Source organism: Lontra canadensis, unplaced genomic scaffold (genome assembly GCF_010015895.1).
Source record: "Lontra canadensis isolate GAN:19392208 unplaced genomic scaffold, GSC_riverotter_1.0 scaffold1, whole genome shotgun sequence".
NCBI classification, from domain to species: domain Eukaryota; kingdom Metazoa; phylum Chordata; class Mammalia; order Carnivora; family Mustelidae; genus Lontra; species Lontra canadensis.
In genome coordinates this window covers 38,748,401-38,770,456 of record NW_022630995.1, presented here as the reverse complement: position 1 = coordinate 38,770,456, position 22,056 = coordinate 38,748,401, and positions in this window count along the sequence as shown.

Below are 22,056 nucleotides of genomic sequence, written 5' to 3'. Positions count from 1 at the left end.
ATAAAGAAAATTATCATGTGATCTCACTGATATGAGGAATTTGAGAGGCAAGTTTGGGAGGGTCGTGGGGGAAGGGAGAGAAAAATGAAACAAGATGGGACTGGAGAGGGAGACAAATCATAAGAGACCCTTAATCCCAGGAAGAAAACTGCATGTTGCTGGAGGGGGGGACGTGGGAGGGATGGGGTGGCTAGGTGATGGACATTGATGAGGGTATGTGCTATGGTGAGTGCTGTGAATTGTGTAAGATTGATGATTCACAGACTTGTACTCCTGAAACAAATACATTATATGTTAATAAAAAAGATAAAAATAAAGTGCCATAGTGTTGCTCAATTTTTGAAATTTCTGAAGAATTTATAGTTGTTATATATGGAAAGGTTAGATCCTATTGGTATTTACTCACCCATACTAGAATTAAGAGACAAATACTGACATTTTGAAATTAATATATTTATATATTATATTTAAAAACATGTAATAGAATCTACATGTCACATCATTTTGTCTCCATTATCCATGAAAGAGTATGCAAAACATATTATATTTCAATTTTTATCCTTCAAAGTGTAATTATTTTTAGTGGACATTTAGTAGTGCACAACTGATTAATTATAATGAATGGATTTTCATGTATAACTATCAAAGTAAATACTTTCTGAATGCATTAAATAATCAGAGAAATGAGAGTATTATATCTATTCTGTTTATCTCATATATGTGAATGAATAATGTTATAACAATGAAGAAAAGTTAGTCATCAGTTATAGTCATTAGTTTGTAGATACAAACACTAAGAAATCTTGTTTACATAATTAAGTAGATTGGAATTAAGTGTCTTGTGATGGTGTCTATCGCTTTATTCTTTTATATCCTTCTGTTATATGCCAAAAATCGTGTTGAATATAAAATATCTTAAGGATTTTGTTTACATTTTGTTGAAACCCCAAATTATGTATTCTCTAGGTTTTAAAATACTTCATTATTAAAGCAATGGAACAAAGTCATTTATTTCTGATGTTTGACAGTATATGTAAGAAGAGATATAGCAAAACTTTATCTTATGTCTTATCATTAGACCAGTTATCCTTTATTTTATTTTTATTTTTGTAAAGTTATCCTTTAAATTAGAAGTACCTAGTTTAACCTAAAAAATGCTATGAAAATTAAAATATTAAGTACTTTATTGTCAGTATAGATTTTTTAGTAAAATGTCCTTATCTTATTTCATACTTTCAATAAAATGTATTTGAAATATTGTGGTTGCATTTAGTTCATTCAATTCATTGATATTTCTGCATGAAATCCACTTGTAAACAAAGCAAACAAGCAAGCAAAAATATCTAGATTACTTTCCATTAAAACATTTGATTTCATTATTAATTTAAACAAATATTTTAATATTCATCTTTATGCCACCCATTTCACTTTTTTTTAAACACACATTTTACTTCTGAATTCTAATTCTAGGAATACATAGTCATGAATATGACACTTAGAAAATAATTCTTCCTTATGGGCAATCTGTCTTGATTTTAATAGAGACTTAGTCTTTTGAAATGAAAAAAAGATGTAAATCCCTTCAGATTTTACAGGTTTTTTGATTAAAAGAATCTTTGTTCACATTCATATTGTACTTTTAAACTGCCCCTTCGTTTGGGTCACAACAGGGCAACACATCACAGTAAAATTCATTTAATAGAGAAATATAGATCTTTCTTCTAATAGTGGGATAGGTGACAGTGAAAGGCAAGGTGAGGAAGGATCTTTGAATTATTTCTCAACTACATCAATCTTCTCAGGTATGTGCATTTTAGGTGGAGTATAGCTTGGAATGGTCAATCTAGAAGCTCATTGCTTAAACAATCCATGTCCCATGTTCCTTGAAAAATGTTATACTTTTGGTCACACATCCTAACTGAAAGGTACCCCTGGTCTTGATGAAATTAGCAGAGCTGAAGCATCTAGCTTGCATAAATGTGGAGGTGTTAGAAGAGCAATGAATGAGAAAGGAACAGGGCTAAATTATAATTAAAGAGACTTTTTTTGCACTTATCATAAAAGTGCATATATATATAATATCTAATGATGCTTAATATCTTTACCTATGTTTATCTTTCACTTAGAAAGCTTCTTTTATAAAGTTACTGCATGATCTTTGTCCATTTTTCTATTCACTTTTCTCTCTCTCATTGATTTATAAAAATGGTTTATGTATTAAGGAAAGAAGCATTTTGAGGACTGTAAGTATTAATATCTTTCACCACAGTTGGTGGTTTCTCTTTCCATCTTGTAAGAAAGGAAAAACTCTTTTACCATCTCTTTTATCCATGTGAAGCCAGGGCAAATAGTCTAATTTTTATCTTTATTCCTAGTAAATTAAAGCCTTTGAGAAAAAGGACACAAATAAGGTAAGTGAATCTTTTGTATATACTTTTTATATCATTATTTTCCATTCTCTTATTTAATTCTCTGGGTCTATTAGGCAGGAATTCATTTCTTCTATAGCTAAAATTTGCAAAACTCTTGTCAAGCATTTAGCATTTAAGGAAGAGCCACTGGATATATTTTAATAGCTTTTCTTTATATTAGTGAAAGTGTTCCCAAATATAACACAAGCGTACAAATCATTTTGTTATTATTGGAATACTGTTATTTTTCCATAACTGATAAACTGCTTATTGAGTATTTAAACTTGCTTTGTAATAGTTGTTTGCATTTTAAATATCTCATGACACACCAAAAGGAATGTTTGAAAGTAAGTTGGATTTATTGGAAAGAGGTCAATGAGTCATAGCAAATGTATACATTTTTCATTTAAATATTATCTGCATGGCCACTTCTTTCTTTCTCCAAATAGTCATATAATCATGACTGAAATTTAAATCCAATAAGTGAAATTTGCTGGTTATTATTCTGTAAATGTGCACTGTAACTGCAGAACCAAAAAATATATCTAGCTACTCACAATATTTATCAGTGTCAATGAAATTAAAATATTATTATTATCACAAAGTTAAGAATTATCCTTAAGAAAAGACACATCCTTAAAATAAATGAGAAAAAATACAAATCCTTCAGTAGCTTACATTGAATGGATTCTTGATGTGACAATGTAAAAATCCCTTCCTAATTAAAATTTCAATTTCAATTTAGTTCAGTTAGTTCTGCCCTTACAAAAATATCAAATTACTATCACTTTTTAGCAAGAAGTAGATTTCAATTCTGCCCTCCAGATCAACCAATATGAGTAGCAGAACTCTCTTTATACCAGAACATACTCTTAGTCATATCATGAAATGCTAAAAAAGAAATGTATTCTTTCTTAGGATTAGATTAATTTGGTTGTATAGAACTTATAAAGAAAGATCTTTGCCTAGAAGAATTTATAGTAAAAGAGTTGACATATTGCATTTTGTCTTAATAGTTCAGACTTTTATTTGTGTGTGTTCATGGGTGGGGTACAGGCAAGCTAATAAAAGGGTAATGGCATATAATATTTAATTAAATTAAATCCGTATCTGTGGTCAACAGCCAAAACCAAGATATAGTAGAAAGGGAATTTTAAATGCCTTCACATTATTTTTTTCTTTCTAAGTGTTAAAATAAATCACATGGATGAGGTTTGATGGATTATTGTTCTAGGGAGCATATATTAGAAAGGAAGATTGAATTTGTATGCCTAGCTGGCTTACCCAGGTAAGCATCTGCCTTTGGCTCAGGTCATGATCCCAGGGTCCTGGGTTCCAGTGTTGCAGCCCGCTCCTTGCTCAGTGGGGAACCTGCTTCTCCCTCTGCCTACCCTGCCTGCCACTGCTCCTGCTTATGCTCTCTCAATCTCTCTCTGACAAACCAATAAATAAAATCTTTATTTAAAAAAAAAACCTGATTTCCATGCTAAACATATGAATAAATAAAGGAAGTTCTACCTACCATCTAGATATTTGGGCTTTATATTTCTGTGTGTATCCTGATACTCAGTTCAGTTGTGTTGATTTGTATGAACATCACCAGTATGTCTTCCTGTAGGTTTCAATTTAAAACTATCTTTATTATCCTTGAGCTACAATTTCCAGTTTTTTACTATAGCATAGCTCTTATTTACACTTGACTACCTGGAATGTGAATGTGTTCTGAGTTCAGTCAGTGGAAATTTTCTTTTTAAGTTTTGTTTTATCCTTTAAGATAGACTTATGTGAAAAAATTGGGATGATCAATATTTCTATTTTAGTTAAATAATTAAAAACTCAAAAAGTCATAGTGTTGGATTACTGTAAGGAATAATTGAGTAAGACTAGATCTTTGAGGTCAAGTAACACAATCCCTTTACTTTTGTCCTTCTGTAAGTAATAAAAACGAAATAATGAATGTTTCAAATATACAGTTCTCACTTTCATTATTTTTATCCCTCCTGCTAGAATTAATGTCCAATTTGTTTCAAATCCAACACTCTATTTTAAAACATAATACCATATTTAGACTTTAACAAATAGCACATTATGTATGAATTTTGGCTCAGATAATAATGTTCTTGTAATTACATATCACAATGTTGTTTTTTCTTCATAAAACAAAGCAGAAGTTTAATATCTCCAACAGATTTTCCACTTTGAGCATTTACTAGTCATAATTAATGTGAGTTTATTTTCATTGCTCTGAGAAAATGACCATATTTGTCAGGTGGCTTATTAAAAATGGAACTGACAGATCACCTCAACTGTTTATAAATTAATCCTATTTGTTGCATGCTTAGCACCACAGTCCCCACATGTGGGATTCCAGCAGAGTAGAGGGTCTCATGGTGGGTATCAGTCACAGATATCTTCAGAAACTGTACTGGGTTGATGATGCCAGTCCACATCTAAACTGACCTCCTAAACAAGAGGAAAAAGACTTTCAAACTCCACATCGCACCTTTTGAATCCAGAGTTTTTTCCACACTAAATCAACCCATGCCAAACTGTGGGGCCTGTAAAGGGATATCATTACCAGAAGAAAAGAGCAAAAGAGCATGCCACTGTGACCTTTGTCCTGACATCAGAGATGTTTTTCAGAAAGGGCTCTTTCTACATTTAATTTCACAGCTCTTGACATCTTGTGGTATTCTTTGAAAAGGCACTGCGTATTTAGTGCATGGATTTTTCTGTCCAACAAAATCCTAAGGAAAGATCTGACATATCAGCAAGGAAGAAAGTTAGGTGTTTAACACATTTGTTACTGAATGAAATGGAGGTTTTCACTGGGTGTCATCACTCAGTAGATAAGAAAATTCAGCTTACAGTATAGTAGTATGCATCACTAAATCTGACAACCAAAGCACAGGCCAAAACATATCCCAATTCCCATTGCAGCAACCCAGAAGCCACAGATACAAATCACTGACTTCTACCTCCCCTGCTCCTTCTCCCACTCTCTCTCTCAATATATTCTCTATATAGTGTTAACTGGTCTCATCAAATTCTGAACAGTGAGTTGTATATTTATCATGTATGAACTGTGAGTTAGGTACTATACTTGACATTAGAGTTACAACATTGAATAGAAACAGAAAAAAAAAGTCCTAGGTTTTATGGAGCATTCTAATAGGTGGAATACAGATAATTTAAAACAAAATCAATAAAGCATATAGACTATAAAAGGTGATAATTGCTATGAAGGAAATTTAATTAGGCAAGGGTAAATGTTAGTGTTGGTGAGGAATAGTCACTTGCAACTGCAAATATAGTGCTCTGGTTAGACTTAAGAAGGTGGAATTTAAAGACAGACCTAAAGGAGGTGAAGAAGTAAGTCTTACAGAAATTGAAAGGAGAGCAGCCTAAGCCAGGGGTTGACAAACCTTGGATATAATGCAGACCACCAACCCCTCAGCCCCCAGACCATTTTGTGAATCAGTTTTTATCAAAACAAAGTTACATCTATTGTTTCATATTACCTGCTGGTTCTAGGGACAGAATTGCTACAAAGCCCTTATGGCCCACCAAACCAGAAACAAAATTACTACATGGTATTTCACAGAAAATTTGGGGAATCTTTGTCTAATTAAAAGGAAGAGTTGAAGTGAAGCCCTGAGTCAGGAATGCCCTAGGTGTGTTCCTAGTGCATCAAGAAGGCAAATTTGGGCTGGAGTAGAGGAAATAAAGCAAGAGATATAGACAATAAAGGGGGGGAAAAAGTCGGTGGTGTCTGGGTGGCTCAGTCATTAAGCATCTGCTTTTGGATCAGGAGATGATCCCAGGTTCCTGGGCAACCTGCTCCATATGAAGCCTGCTTCTCCCTCTCTCACTTACTCTGCTTATGTTCCCTCTCTCACTGTGTCTCTGTGTCAAATAAATAAGTAAAATATTTTTTAAAAAGGCAATAGTTTTGATTAGTATTAGAACAAAAACTGATACCCAGAATTACCACATATTTTCTAGTGTATTTCACTATGTGCTTTAAAAAGTACTTGCAATTTATGTGCCTGATCCTCAGCAACCTCATATGTAAAGAAGAGATTAAAAACTAAGTAAATTGTGGTTGAGTAATTTGGAGATGACGTAACCTAAGAAAACTGAATAATACCTATAGGATTATCTAGTAGTTACATAATAACCATTTTTTTCAGTGAATGTTTGAACATATGTATTCACTGTCCACTAAGACATTGTTAGATCTGTATCACTGTCTGAGGTGGTCTCTGCCCAATTCTGCTCTCTCCCTATTTTATTTTTGTAAGGGTTACCTCCAATAAACCTCTTGGATATAGCTAAAAAAAAAAAAAAAAAAAAAAAAGACTGTCAACATAGTGATCCCTTAAACTGAATGCTTAGATTCCTCGGGCATATTGTGTGTGTGTGTGTGTGTGTGTGTTGTAAGGGCCTACCCCTCCCAGAGGAACTGGCTTGTGGACCCTGGATGTAGGGGCGGGGCAGGCCGGGTGGAGACGTCCAAACGGTGGGGTGCGCATATATCCACTGGGGTGAATTGGGATTCAACTGGCCACCTGTGTAGGGGCAGGGCTCAACCACTCCCATAAAAGTTGGTCTGCGAGGCTGTCAAGGGGAGAAGAAGGAGAGCTGTCAGAGGAAGAAGGAAGAAGAAGAAGCAGAAGGAGAAGAGTCAGCGGGAGCAGCAGCCACAGAGGAGTTGGCGGGAGCAGCAGCAGCAGAAGAGTCGGCGGAAGCAGAAGAAGAGCTGTAACAGCTCTTGTAAGAGCTATAAACACCACCAGCGGTCCCGCCGCCTGTGGACCCGAGCCGTCAGCGGCCCTGAGCCATCAGCGGTCCCAACACCGGCTGCCCCGAGCCGCCGGTGGTCCAGACGCCAGCGGTTCCGCAGCCAGCGGCCCTGTGGGAGCAGCATCGTCAGGGAAGAGGCTTCCTCCAGAGCAGCCTCGCTGGAGCAGCCTTGTCAGAGTGGCGTCATGGGGAGCAGAGTCTGTGTCATCAGTGTTGTCCTCGTCATCGTCGCTGTCATCGCCTCTTCGTCATTGGGAGCGGCCTCGTCCTGGAAGCGGCTTCCTCCAGGGTGGCCTCTTCTTGGGAGCAGCTCCAACTGGGGAGTGGCCTCATCAGTGAGAGGCCTCGTCCGGAGCGGTGGCCTCCTCTGGGGAGCAGCCTTGTCAGAGTGGCATCATGGGGAGCAGAGTCTGTGTCATCGGTGTTGTCCTCCTTGTCATCATTGCTGTCATCATCACCTCTTCGTCATTGGGAGCGGCCTCGTCCTGGGGAGTGACCTCACCAGCAGCGGCCTTCTTGGGAGTGGCCTCTTCTTGGGAGTGGCTCCAACTGGGGAGTGGCCTCATCTGTGGAGCAGCCTCGTCTGGAGCGGCCTTCTTGGGAGTGACCTTGTAGGAATCATCGTCGTCGTCTTTTCGTAAGACACAGCCCTCACCGGTCAGTTTGATTTTTGATACTTGGCGTGAAATAAAGCTTTGTTTGATTTTCGCTTTATATCAGTCTGGTTCCTTTGATCATGGACCCTAACGTGTGTGTGTGCACGCGCGCGTGCATGTATGTGGAATATTTATACTATTGGCTACATGTGTGTAATCATTTTATTGAACATAGACAACAAAGCCACTAATACAATAACAATGTTAACTCAGTCATGGGTTATCACTACCAAAAGAGAGAATTAAACTCACATTAATTTCTTTTCTTAAATAGAACACAAGAAATAAGATAAAATCTAAAAGCATGATTCAACAAAAAAAATTTATGGAGTCTCATACAAGTGCATCCATACATATATGCACATGTATATCTCAAGATATTAAAACCATGTTATTGAAAATGTTTTGATATTAAATATTTAAAAAATTGAAAAAAATGATAAAATTGAATGGTAATAAATAATTTGAGAAGAGTTTTCTGTATACAATTGATTTTTACTATGGAGTTTCCTATTTTTATTCATGTTGTTTTAAGTATGCTGGGAATAGATGATATTTTTTCATCAATTTTCTGATTTTATAAACTTTAAACTGAAAATTTAGATTCTATTCCCCACCACCCCCAACCACTGAAATCTGAGCCCTACTGACAATTCTCAAGCATGACTTAAGTTTCTGGAGAGGAGGTCTTAAATTTATTTACCTGATTATTTTTTCTTCCTCTTTGTCTCTGTCCATCTTAAGGACACACACACACACACACACACACACACAGAGCAATCCTAGAATTAATAATAACTGTATCTATCCCTTTGACTTTTTCTTTCATTCCTTGAGTTTGCATTTAATACAGGACTTACTGGATACATAAGAACAGAATCTAACCTGTAGAATGCTATAGAAATTTATAATGGTATAGAATTATCTGGTTCCAGATTTGCCCCTAAATTCAAGTGTATAATATGAACAGAAACATACTACTTGATATTGGTTTCCAATTGTGTTTCCTGTATGATAAGTCAAAAGTACAATAAAATTTATCATGTGAATAAAAATTTTCTTGGTCATATATATTTGGAACACACTGGGTTTAATACTTTTAAGCAGATTTTTATAATTGGAAGAAGTCACAGAAAAGGTATCTCAGAAAGTATACTGGTAACCTTTATATATCCATGCAGTCTTTATTTATCTGCAGAAGATCTCTGGAGGCTGGTATTTAATACTGGAATGCATCTTAGGAAAATGACAATTGTACTACTATAAAAATAAAGTCTACGGGTTGCTTGACTTAACTTTTTCACAATTATGTGAAAATCCAATTAATAATCACATACCACAAAAAATTACAAGTCTTATTCAACTAACTATTTATTTTATTTTAAAGATCCCTTACAATATTTCTAAATATTTTCCTATTAAATTACTAGTTAAACTCTGGTAATTGCAAAGAATCATAAAATAAATTATAATTTGAAATCTTTTTTAGTAAAAAGTAAGCAAAATCCCTTGAAATTGGTTACATAATACCTTTTATTTTATGACATTTTATAGTTTAAAAAATCATTACCACACATATTCTTTTTACATCTCAAGAGAACTCTTTATAATTACATTCATTTTGCACATGAAGAAACTAAGGCTCAGAGAGTAAAATTATTTTACTTTGACATTTTATGGACTTCTCTTGTTGTTTATCAGTTAAGGACTTAACTCCTCTTCTCTGCCTACTTCTTTAAAGGTATAGAGACTGTATCAGGATCCCTTCTACATTAAATAATTTAAAAAATCAAGCCAAATTATTTTAACAAAAGGAAGATGTGCAGAGAAAGACAACTATCATATGATCTCCCTGATATGAGGAAGTGGAGATGCAACGTGGGGGGGTTTGGGGGGGAAGGAAAAGAATAAATGAAACAAGATGGGATCAGGAGGGAGACAAACCATAAGAGACTCTCAATCTCACAAAACAAACTGAGGGTTTCTGGGGGTCAGGGTGTCGGGAGAGGGTGGTGGGGTTATAGACATTGGGGAGGGTATGTGCTATGGTGAGTGCTGTGAAGTGTGTAAACCTGGGCGATTCACAGACCTGCACCACTGGGGCTAATAATACATTATATGTTCATAAAAAATAAAATAAAAATAATAATAATTTTTTAAAAAGGAGATATAGTGACCTTAAGTAACTGAGATCAGAAGTAGGTATGGTTTTAGGCACTGAAACTCCAAAAAGGAATGTATAACGATGTATTAGTCAGATTCTTGAGAGAAACAGAACCAAAAGGATATGTGAAGACCCAGGGTAGTATTGATATTCAAGATAAAACGAAATCCTCTAGCATATTCCTTCTTGCTCGTCCTTGTTCTATTAAAGCCTTCAACTGATTGTCTCATGCCCACCCCCATTGTGAATGCTCAAAATCTGATTTATGTATTTATTTACTTTTGTTTCAAGTTTTTGTTTAAATTCTAGTTAGTTAACATATAGTGTAATTCTGGTTTCAGGAGTAGAATTTAGTGATTCATCACTTACATTTATACTCAGTGCTCATCACAGGTGCCCTCCTTAATATCCACCATCAGTTTAGCCCATCCCCACCAACTTACCCTCCATCAACCTTCAGTTTGTTTTCTAAAATTAAGAGTCTCTTGCAATGCCTGGGTGGCTCAGTTGGTTAAGTGTCTGCCTTTGGCTCAGGACATGATCCCAGGGTCATTCAATCAAGTCCTACGCTGGGCGCCTTGCTCAGCAAGTAGCCTGCTTCTCCCTCTGCCTGCCATTCCCCTTGCTTATGCACCTTCTTTTTCTGACAAATAAGTAAATAAAAAATATTATGAAAAAAAGAGTATTTTATTTTCCTTCTTTATTTTTCCCCTTCCCTTATGTTCATCTGTTTTGTTTCTCAAATTCCACATATGGGTGAAATCATATGGTATTTATCTTTCTCTGACTGACATTTCATTTAGCCTAATACATTCTAGCACCATCCATGTTGTTGCAAATGGCAAGATTTCCTTCTTTTTGATGGCTGCGTAATATTCCATTGTGTATATACATTACATCTTCTTTATCTATTCATCAGTTGTTGGAGATTTAGTTTCTTTCCATAATTTGATTATGGTTAATGCTCTATAAACATTGGGATGCCTGTGCCCCTTCAAATCAATATTTTTGTACCCTTAAGTTCTGATTTAAGTGTTACTGGTTAAAAAACACTCACAGAAACATTCAGAATAACATTTAACCAGTATCTGGGCACCATGGCCCAGTCAAGTTGATGCATAAAATTAACCATTGCAAAAAACGGTATCTTTTTTCATGTTTTTGTCTCTCTCTCTCTACTTCTCTGTCATTATCTCTCTCTATCTCTCTTTCTCCCTATGATACAGGAATTCCTACCTCTCTTCACAAGTTGAAGAGTTATAAGAAAATGAGTGTTGTTTTTTTTTTTTTTTTCCTGGTTCTTCTATCAAATGTCCTCAGAGTCTTTGGATTGATTTAGTCTAACCACTGCAACAGATAATTGTGGCTATGAGGATGCAAAGCATTATGACACTGCATGTGGAACAGATGTCTAAATATAAACATTAGAATCTGCTGCTAGAACAAGGGAGGCACATAACAAAAAACCTAAGCTATAGTACTCCTACTTTGTCAGTCATGTAAATTTTAATTTAAAATAAATGTTTTTGTGTATGAAAAGGCACTTATTCTTTCTCTTTAATTACAAGCATTATATCACGAAAGTTTGAGTAATGATCTTACTGAGATATTCTCATTCAGATGGAGAAGACTAAAGAGGAGGTTAAAATAATAGATTAGAGTTAAGCTTCCCTAGACATTCTTTTTTTTTTTTTAAGATTTTATTTATTTATTTGACAGAGAGAGACATGGTGAGAAAGGGAAAACAAACAGGGGAGTGGGAGAGGGAGAAGCAGACTTCCTGTGAAGCCGGGAGCCTGATGTGGGGCTCCATCCCAGGACCCTGGGATCATAACCTGAGCCAAAGGCAGATGCTTAATGACTATGCCACCCAGGCACCCACCGTGCAGCCATTCCTTTTTGTCATACTAATGAAAATCTTCCTTCAAAATAGAAGACCAATAAAATACTTACGATGAGTTGAGGAGACACTATTTTCTGTGTAAGAGCAAACATTTAAATGGAAGGTATGTATGTCAACATTTGGAGTGTGTGAACACTTTGATATTAGTGATTTTGTACAATTTTTCCATCTGCTTCGTACATCTCTTTTTGTTTAAATTACTCAATATGAAATTATTTCTGACATCTTAGCCATGCCCAGACACTAAGAGAAAGTTGATTTCTAATTTGTGCCAGTAAAAGTTAATTTTTCTGTTAGAAAATGATCCAGTCTTCTTAGGCTGAATATGGCATTTATTTCCTGATGGATACTGAGATAAACATTCAAAGATATGCGTAGCTCTAAGCTTGCTAGACTACTTTTTTGTCATCTGTAACATTAGTTCTTAATTTTGCTTGGCATCTTTTCCTGGTACTTCTTAGTCCTAAACTTTCAGAAGAACTTCAAATGGAATGCAAATTCTCCTATTTGTCCCTGTTCTTCTTTTCAAGTGCTTTTAGTCTAACTGCAGAGTATATTCGGAAGGCTTAGATACTATTTTTCTTGTTGTTGTTTAAGTATTATATAAAACAATGAACGTCTTCAAGAAGCTAAACTCACACTTCGGATATGAGGATACATGCGTACTGCATCAACGGAATTATATATGGTGGTAAATTTTCTGTACATGCATAAAACTCATACATTCCTCTTAAGAGATCTTAACATTTCTCATCAAACTTATAATAACATTCTTCAAATTTCAGAGTTAATATGGCAAGATCTGCATCTCTAAGTTTAAGAAGACAAGGAAATTGCTGGAGTGCCACATCATAATTCTTGGGTAATGTTTTGAAAGGCCATTAATATAAATGGTGTGCATTTATCTTTGAATTTGCTTGAGTTGTTCATATATCTTTAGACAACGTCTCTGCAGTGGTATGCATGGAATACCATGCAATTTGACTGTGTTGTGTGATAAACCTTTAGGATGAATTATAGATTTAAAACGACAATTCATTCTATAATGGGTGAACCAAGTAATGTAAGAATGAATCCATAGTGACCATTTAAAATGGAATTCAAGAAAAAGAACACTTTATTTGGTTCATAAAAACCTGTGAGGCATTGCTATTGAATAACGTAAGCAGAATGCAGTCATATAAATCTTCTTAATTTACATCTAGGGCTCCATTATGCATATTTGATAGCACTCTGCAGAACTTTAATTTACAGACTTTTGGAACTTTACCAATTCCAAAGGAAGTGCTAAACATGCCTGTTGGAACATTTAACTGAAGTAAGTCACTGGAGATTTCCTTAATGAGTGCAGAATTATCAGTTATTTGCATTCCTTGTAGATTTAAAGCAAAGGGCCTATTAACAAGATAATGGCAAATGCTTTTTGAATGCAAGTATTTCTCAAGCCATTCACTAACATGCACCACTCAGAATATAAATTTTCAAGTATGCATAGGAGTTAAGTTATCAGTTGTTTGACTCATCTAAATAAGAGGGATGATTCAAATGATCACATACTGAATTGTGTGCTAGCAAATCAATTTAAAAGAACCATCTGATATTATCTCAAGACTAGATCTTGAGTGTGAATTGATCTTATCACTTATCATGTAAATAATTGATTATAATATACAAAATAAAGTGACAATAATCCCTATGAAATTGTTTTCAATTAATCAAACCATTCCAACCTTCAACAACCAATTATAACTTTTTCATCTTTTTAGGAAGCTTCTGGTTCAAGAAGTTTTGCACTGAGTATGTGCATTACACTTTTATACAATGTAAGTGTTGGCTATTCATTTTTCTTAACAGTAACTAAATTATGATTCATAAATGGGAGAGAAGTAGGCTGATGATATAAAATTATAAAACTGACATTTGTTGAAAGAAAAACATTTATCTATGATTATCTTGCCTTGGCTTCATCTTTCCTTCTAATAGCCTAAATAATTTGCCTACCCATGTGTTTAGTGGAATGATGAGTTTAATCTCAGACCACAAGTAATTGGGTAATTGATTTCCATTACAAGGTATACAATACATTTTCTATAGTAAAATAGCACTGCTAAGTAAACCTTTGAAATTAGGATTCATTAGATATTACCATGCTCTATAAGGAATTAGCCAGAATCCTGGGCCTTGCCAAGTATAAAGATTTAATTTCATCATACAGATATATTTTTTACTTATTTAACAATGTAGATAACATATGACCATCCTGATTCTGAGGCATTGCCATGTCTTCTCTATAGAGCACCATCTTCATGAAAAGAACAGCTAGCATCACATTTGTTTTATTTTCCCAAGGAGACTATGAGAACAAATTTACAGATTCTTATTTCCCTCTCTCTATCAATAAGGGAAAACTTGTCTGGAAAGTCTTTTTTATTAGTTTGTTTGTTTGTTTGTTTATTTGTTTTTCCTTTCAATTTTTTTTGAAGATCTATTTATGTATTTGAGAGAGAGAGAGATGGAGCTCAAGCAGGAGGGACAGGAGGACAGGGAGAAAGAATCTCAAGCAGACTCCAGAATAAGCCTGGAGCTCAACATGGGCCTTGATCTCAGGACCCTGACATCAAGACCTGAGTCAAAACCAAGAATGAACACTAACTGACTGAGCCACCCAGGCACCCCTTTCTTTCAATTTTTGAAAATTCCAAAATGAAGCACCTATAGGCAAAGAGGAGAGGGAGTTCACCCATGACTTTTGAAATGTGGGTTTATTTTAGGGGTGAGGATGTTCAGCTTTTTTTCTCTAAGTCTAGTTTCCCTGATTCATAAAATTGGGTAAATACAGGCTGCATAAACACTTGCAGAACAAGTGTGAGGAGTGAGGTAATGAGGTGGTGAGTAGTAGAAATAATTAATTGGGCTTTGTGGTGACTCACACACTGAAGAGTTCATTTTCCCCGGTGCTGTATTGAGCGGCTGGCACGCTTTAAAACTGGGAGACTCAGGTTTGGATTTCATCTCAATGGTTTATACCTCAGTAACTTCAGTTTCTTAATGTGAAATGAAACAAAACAAAACCTGTTTCCTCATCTGTAATCGTATTTAAAATTATTATAAATAATAAGATGCTATGTGTAAAATATATTTGATGTGGAAGTTCTGAAAGCTCTTATCTTAATTTTATTCTATTATTTTTACTGTAACTGATAATATTATCTTTTGTCTTAGGCTCCATTTTTGTATTCCAAAATTGCTGGTTGTCTCCTCCAGATGGATAACTTGTCAGTAATTCATCATCAACATCTGCGAAAGGAATTTTATCCTAAGGGGTACTTTCTACCACAAAACGTGCCTTCATCAAGTAGACTTTTGCAAATGAAGAAATTAGACTGAGAGCTTGTATCTACCCTCTAAATTATTACACATAATGAACAAGAATAGAAATAGATGAAGACCCCATTTTGTAACGTGAATGACTGTGTTAGAATGTATTGTAGTACATATGGGTAGTACATGTACTATATAGAATAATATTTAAGCATGCAATTGTACAATACATGCATGTATGAGTCATTGTGGATGGTGCTGCTCAGCAAATAAAGAATAGAAGAGTTTTCTATACACATATTGATATGCCTTATTTATCCAAAAACTCCCACTGGGAGAGGGTTTCTCTCATGGTTAATTTAGATACCGTATTTCACTGGTAGACAAATCTCAATTATGGACAGTAACACAGGTCTGATATTGCTTGTGTGATATAGCTAAATCAATTTGTACCATTTCCATTCTCACCAAGAAAAATTCCTATTATAATATGGCTTCCCATAAATCCTGTTTAGAATGAAAGGATGGTAAAGCTGATGTGATTCTAGGAATTATTTTCCTCTTTATAAAAATCAGATTGACATTGTGACCTTATTTATCCTTTCCTTATATGCTTTGTTATTATGAATTAGATTTCTTAAATTTGATTACTTTGGAGAGACAGATAATATCACGTTTATGTCCCTTAAAGATTGAAGGTTAAAGCTAGACTTGGCAAAATCACACAGATTAAAGCCATCTGGTGCAGATCTCTTTGGGCAATCTGCCAATATCCCCCTGGTAATGTGCCTCTTATAATTATGTTCCAGAATATTCCATTTCGAATTGTATTCTCAAAAGCATAACAACATATCCCTTGTCCCGTTTTGCAAATATCAATTGAATTCATTGCATTCCTTCTAATAAAATGCTTCTAATAAACCATTCTAATGAGACATACTAATTGGATTCAAATCTTGCTCTAGCTGGAGGATTTAGGGCAAAATATTTGGCTCTACTGTCCCTCAGTTTTTTTCACTTGTATAGTGGATAATAATGGTACATTCATCTTGGAGTTTTATGAGGTTTAATTGGTTGAATATTTGTAAGACAAGTCCTGCAATGTAGTAAACTCTTACAAGCTTTTGTTAATGTAATTAACCATCCTTGGACCATTTTCTACACATTAAATAGACTTGGAAATACTATCAATTCTGTCATTATAATGCCACTCAAATCCATTCTTGCTTCCTGAAATTTATCCCTACTGCCTTGATTTCCTTCTTTCAACTCACATCTAAATTTTTTAATACTTTTCACAATTGTCAGTCTGCATAAAATATTTTCCCATTCTGATTACATAATGCCTCTATGGTTATCTCCTTAATACCTGTGTCTGACCATTACACATCTTCTATCTGTATTTAACAGTCACTGAGTATTGCTTATAGAGTGAATTCAAACACTGCAGTAAGAAATTCTAGACCATCCACAATCTGTTCCTAATCTCACTCTTCAGCCTCATTTCACATTATGTCCTTCAAAATCACTGCAGTCTAATTAAACTCTTCTGCTGGTCCCCAAATTGTCAACCAAGTTGTCAGGTGGGAATAATTGTTGTGCTGTTGTTTAGAGCCTGAATACTGAAATCAGATTTCCTTAGGTTCAATCCCTAGTGATAATCACTGTTTTTGGTGGTGATCTTTGATAAATAATTTAATCTCTTCATATTTCAACTTCCTAACTTCCAAATTCCTAGGAAAATATGACCAACTTCACAGAATTAAATGAGGTAATACATGGCTTTAAACACTGCATTTAACACTCATTATGTGATTGGCAAATTTACCTGTCATTTTTAGTTGCCTTTGTTTTTCCTTCAGCCCAAAACACTTTTACCATTTTCTAAACCAACTTTTCCATTATTTAAGAACCAAATTACATGTCAGTAATACACGGAATATGTCCTGTTCCTCCCAAGCCAGCACAATGTATTTTTGTTACAGAAACCACATATCGTAGTAATTTTGCTTATATTTAGAATTCAGAATTGCTTATGTCTTTTTTCTCATGCTAGACACTGAGTGCATTAAAGGAAGAGACAATGTCTTAATGTTTCTCCAGCCCATACCATCAAAACTCCTCCCTTAAAATGCTAGTTTTTTTTTCCTTTTTAAAAATAATTTTTATTGGATATTACCTCTGAAATTAAGATAGGAAAAAATTTTTTTAACTTATAAAATTTAATAAAAATTTCAACAATATCAGCAATAAAAAGGAACAAACCAATGATACATATCACAACATGAGTTAACCTTGAAAATACTAAGCCAAGTAAAAGCAGCAAGAGCAAAAGACCACATACTATATGAGTCTATTTATATGAAATGTTCAGAAAAAGCAAAATTACAGAGGCAGACAGTAAATATTTGGTCACCTGGGAGTTGGAGTAGGAATGGGGACTGACAGCACATGGAAGCAAGAGATCTCTTTGTGGTAATAAAAATGGTCTTTACCTGGATTTTGGTGATAGTTGCACAACTCTGTAAATTTACTACAACACATTGAATTTGCAGACTTAATTTTTTTTTCTTTTTTTTTTTTTTAATTTTGTTTTTTATAAACATATATTTTTTTCCCCAGGGGTACAGGTCTGTGAATCTCCAGGTTTACACACTTCACAGCACTCACCGTAGCACATACCCTACCCAATGTCCATAACCCCCCCGTCCCAACCCCCCTCCCCCCAGCAACCCTCAGTTTGTTTTGTGGGATTAAGTGTCACTTATGGTTTGTCTCCCTCCCAATCCCATCTTGTTTCAAAATGCTAGGTCTTTTAAAGAAAATTATTCCCTGCTTGAACCAAATTGAAGTAGGAAGACAAGGTGGGCCTTCACATCTCATATTTTTTTTTTTATTTTAAGACTTTCTTATTATGTTATGTTTGTCACCATACAATACATCATTAGTTTTTGATGCAGTGTTCCAAGATTCATTCTTTACTTATAACATATTTCATATTCTGATGCATTTTCTACTTCAAGTTTAACCTGCTGCTCTTCCTACATGGTTAATGAACTCTGTGACTTCAGGGAAATTTCTTTTCTAAGACTCAGTTTCTTTATCTGTATTATGTTCATAATGAGTGTACCTATTTTTAGAGGCTGTCATTAAGATTAAATAAGTTGATTCATGTAACACTATCACTATTATTTTCAGGTGTATTATTATTTGGGATAAAAAAAGGTGAAGGTAGAAAACATAGTCATTTCTTATTTCTACGTGTAGGATAGAAAGAAAAATATGTGATTTATGACTCTATCACTACAACTGAAAAGGGAACACAGGGGAAACTGTTGGCAAAATTTTCTGAGATTTGGCAACACAGCGTATGTGTTTTCTTCAAGACAACCTAGAAAAAAGCAATATTCCTTATAACTTATTCTTAGTTAAATCATAGACATTTTTCAGAAATCAAATAAAATAAAACTAATTTAAAAATCCTTGGGGGGTTCAGGTGACTCAGTCAGTTAAGCATTAACCTTCAGCTCAGGTCATGATCTCAGGGTCCTGGAATAGAGCTCCCTGAAGGCTGCCAATTCAGCAGGGAGTCTGCTTCTCCTGTTCCCTCTGCCTATCCCTCTGCTTGCACTCTCTCTCTAATAAAGAAATAAAACTTTAAATAAAAATCCTTTAATAAAATAGCATATGCCTGCAATTACAGTACATAGGTAAGATAGTATGTCATTCCCATTGCTATTTCTATTAAATTATCTTGTGATTTGTATTATTGGCCATTGAAATTCTGTTTTAGAATTCTCTCTTAATATTTTAACATTAGAACATTTTTTATAATGATTTAGGTAAGGAATAGATATCTGACTCAAAAACCAAATTTCATTAATTTCTCCAAAGGCCATTTCTGTGATGAGTCTTTTTTTTTTCCCCCCTCTAGCATAAGCAACTCATAACTATTTTAGGGAAAAAAAAATAGTTTTAGAAAAAAAAAACTGTTTTGTTGATTTTTTATTTTGCTTCCTCCTTCACTGCTACATGTTAGAATGATTAGAAGGGATTTTTAAAGTAACATCTAAAGTTTACGTGGTGTGGTAGGTAAAATGCATATATTTGTTCCCATCCCAGACCTGCTAATCCACATTTTTGGGAGTGAAATCTGAATTTTATCAGGCTCCCCAGATGACTTTTATGCACATTAGAATGTAAGAACCAATAAATTAGATTGCTGATATTTAGAAATAACATATATTTATGGATATTTTCCAATTTTTAAATAGGTTTTTATATGAGAACATAAATACATTTGAAAGTTATCTCCCTTATCATTTTGCTATGGGAATCACAGTTCTTAGAATTTTTGTATTATGTTATTTCTGAGGCCAGTTTGTGTTAACAACCAATTCTGTACTGTTTGACTCCATAAACTATTGTTCAATTTTATACTGAATTCACAATGCTGTCTCAGCGGTTTGAACTACTCTACAAAGCAATTACAGATTTTCCTGCTTGCGGAATGTCCTTTAAAAGCTAAAGCATTTCACTATAATCAGAGGTTTCTGTTACAAGTACCTTTGTAAATGCACTCAATTCCTTGTAAGTCTGGCCTTTTACTTTATCTGATGTTGTCAATATATGTAACAAGCATTGCATTTTACTCATCCATAAGAACAGCAATAAAGAGTTCATTTGTTGACCTTTATTTTGTTTTATTTTTTAAATTCTTTTTCTTTCTTTTTTTGAGGGCTTCGGGTCTGACTTTTTTGTCTTAAAGCATGACTCAATTTTCCATTATAATCCTGGAAAAACAAGGCCAGAGACTCATATAAAACCTTAACAAGTACTACTTGCTTGTCTGGTCATATTCAATAGGTTGAAATTTAATTATTGTTTGGTGAATTACGTCAATGGAAACAGTCAATCTCTTATCAAATTGCTTGTAACACAAACAAAACACCATACCTAGTCCCAACAGCTCTGGTGTGTTTTGTAGCTCCATGAATTTGATTTTGAAGTAGTGCATTTTACTTATTTATTTGTTTGTTTTGCCAAATTATATATCTTGGAATTCAACTCACAATAGTGTACATAAATGTTCCTCGTTCCTTTTTATGGCCTTATCATTGAACACTTGCTCTAAAGTTCAAACAGTCCTATACGATGCTCTCTGGAGTGAAACATTTATTTTCAATAAATGAAATTTTTTAAAAATTTAAATTCAAATAGCCAATATGTAGTACATTATTAGTTTCAGATGTACTCTTCAGTAATTCATCAGTTGCATACAATACCCAGTGCTCATCACATCACATGCCCTCCTTAAATGAAATATTAAAAAAAATCATGCATTTTAAAATTTCATCTGATTATTGGTTAAGTCTTCTTAGTTAGGAATGCAGCATGAAGTGAAGAATAAAACCTGGGTTTATTTTTTTTTTCTTTTTCACATATTATTATTCAAATAAGTATATATAGATATTATTCCAATGGTATATATGACCACATCTAATACATGTAAATGTGTGTGTGTATTGTTTTTTTCACTTTGATGTTTTGTCTATGCCTAATTGAATAATTAACAAGTTATCATCAAAATTAGCCAGGGTTATCTGATTAGTCTTTATGTTGGTACAATGGAATCCTTAAATATAAGGAAATTGAATATTATCATCTAAATTCAGAAAAAATGGTTAATAATAAAATTGAACTTCATGGTTTATAATACCCATGAGAAAGAGAAGAGAATCAATGTTGAAATTTTGCCTTGTTCCTCCACATTTGGAATTCAAATATTAGGACCACTGATCCTTTCTTACACAATAAAAATAAGAATGAACAACACTCCATGAGAGAAAAGAAAGATAAAGACAACAAAAATATTCAGTGAAGGAATGGATGGGAGTTTAGTTTTCCCTTTACCTGTACAGTATTAGTGTGTTAGGACATATACTGTCAGCAGCGCTTCTGAGAATATGTTCTTGGTCTACACTCATTAAGATTCAGAAGTGGCAAAGAAACTTGTCAGGGTTTTGTGCAACTTGACAAGTGGAAAACCAGTGCAATGAGGATACCTACTCAGACTATATATATATATATATATATATACATATATATATATTCAATATATTCAAATACTCAGGAAATATATCTTGTGTCAGAGCATATGCAGAGAATATGTAGAGGACATGATAAATGAAGAGACTAGAAGTGGACATTAATAGGAATCCAATCAGAGGCTTAAGTAATGACAAGCAAAAAGAGGTATGTCTGTTGATATTGGATATTGGATATGGATATTCAACTTTTTGGGGAGCCTGTATTCCTGGGTGGGTACAGAGGAGGAAAAGAGGATAAAGCTGATCAACGTGGATGTTGCTTTTTTTTTTTTTTAATTTAAATTCTGGTTAGTTATCATAGAGTTGGTGGATGTTTTTCATAGTCACCTGGTTTTCCAGCCATAATTGTGCTCTTCATAGTTTAGTAGTGAAAATATTTGTGATATTGCCTTCAATCTAAATTTAGATGAAATTGAAAATATTATAGATTTTCTGTTTTGTTTTCATTCATGTTTTTCTGTGGTTCCTTCACAAGACCTTTAGCTAAATAACCAGGAAAGCTTCAAAGAAGCAAGAATGTATACAAAGACTTCCAAAATAAGATTCTATTGTTCCATAGCTGTTTTCACTCTTCCCCAAGGAAAATTAGCTGTAATTAGAAGCTAGCAGTAACTACTTAGGTGTAATTAGGAAGTATCAGTTTTTGTGAATGCTTAAAAAAACAGAGACTCTTAAACTCCTACAA